We start from the raw sequence: 1,552 nt of genomic DNA, 5'->3' as shown, positions 1-1,552 counted from the left end.
TCCTGTGGGGAACAGCGGGATTGGGGTTACAGTTCCTGCAGGGAACAGTGGGATTGGGATTTTGGGACAGCTCCTGCAGGGAACAGTGGGATTGGGGTTACAGCTCCTGCGGGGAACAGTGGGATTAGGATTTTGGGACAGCTCCTGCAGGGAACAGCAGGATTGGGGTTACGGCTCCTGCAGGGAACAGCGGGATTGGGGTTACAGCTCCTGTGGGGAAAAACAGGATTGGGGTTTTGGGAGAGCTCCTGCAGGGAACAGTGGGATTGGGATTTTGGGACAGCTCCTGGAGGGAACAGCGGGATTGGGGTTACAGCTCCTGCAGGGAACAGTGGGATTGGGGTTACAGCTCCTGTAGGGAATGATGGGGTTGGGATTTTGGGAGAGCTCCTGCAGGGAACAGCGGCATTGGGGTCACAGCTCCTGCGGGGAACAGCAGGGTTGGGGTTTTGGGAGAGCTCCTGCGGGGAACAGTGGGATCGGGATTTCACCGCTGACCCACCATGGGTTTCAGTTTTCCATATGGAAAACCAACTTTGGGATTTCACCACTGAACCACCACTGGTTTTAATTTTCTATATGGAAAACCAGGGTTGGAATTTTCCCACTGTCCCACCATTGGTTTCAGTTTCCAACCAGGAAAACCAGGGTTGGGATTTTCCCACTGTCCCACCACTGGTTTCAATTTCCAGCAAGGAAAACCACTGTCCCACCATTGGGTTCAGTTGCCATATGGAAAACCAGCTTTGGGATTTTCCCACTGTCCCATCATTGGTTTCAATTTCCAACAAGGAAAACCAGGGTTGGGATTTCACCGCTGAGTTCATCACTGGTTTTAATTTTCCATATGGAAAACCAGGGTTGGGATTTTCCCACTGTCCCACCATTGGTTTCAGTTTTCCATATGGAAAACCAGGTTTGGAATTTTCTCCCTGTCCCACCATTGGTTTCAATTTCCAACGAGGAAAACCAGGGCTGGGATTTGAACAGCCCATGGGATCAGCCCAGGTCATCGTGAGGAAAGAATTGGGACCCTCGGACAAGATTCCCACTGGAATTTCTCCACCTGCAGCCCCCAGGTCCCACCATCCCACCACCACTTCTGATTTCCAGGCACTTCCAGCCCTTGGGACACACCAGCTCCCTTTTCACCCACAGATTTGTAAGAGAAAAGGCCTTACAAATTAATTAAATATTAATTTGCATGTCTATATAAATATAATCAATATTGTTTTAACTTGTCATGATATATAAATATAATAAACATTTATATGCATACAATATCTATATTTATAGATAAATATATAAAATATGTGAATGTGCCATCTATAAATATAGGTATTTATATATTGTGTGTTTATACATAACTATAATCATTATTATATACAATGATATATAAATATAATGAATATTTATTATTTATTATATGTATGCTAAAGACCCTATAAATTAATATAATGAACAGAACTATTAAGACCAAAGGCCTTAATAAATTATGTTCATTATATAATTTACATAATACATATATTCATTATATATATTGTACATATAA

At 43.3% G+C, this 1,552-nt stretch overlaps 1 protein-coding gene across 1 annotated transcript in view; it reads right to left on the bottom strand.

The window, feature by feature from the left end:
• Positions 1–1,552, bottom strand: part of LOC108643163 (keratin, type II cytoskeletal 6C-like) — a 152,669-nt gene that overhangs the window by 115,136 nt on the left and 35,981 nt on the right.

This window comes from Manacus vitellinus, unplaced genomic scaffold (genome assembly GCF_001715985.3).
Source record: "Manacus vitellinus isolate BGI_N305 unplaced genomic scaffold, ASM171598v3 scaffold_140_pilon, whole genome shotgun sequence".
Classification (NCBI taxonomy): Eukaryota; Metazoa; Chordata; class Aves; order Passeriformes; family Pipridae; genus Manacus; species Manacus vitellinus.
This window is presented reverse-complemented; position numbering and strand designations above follow the sequence as displayed.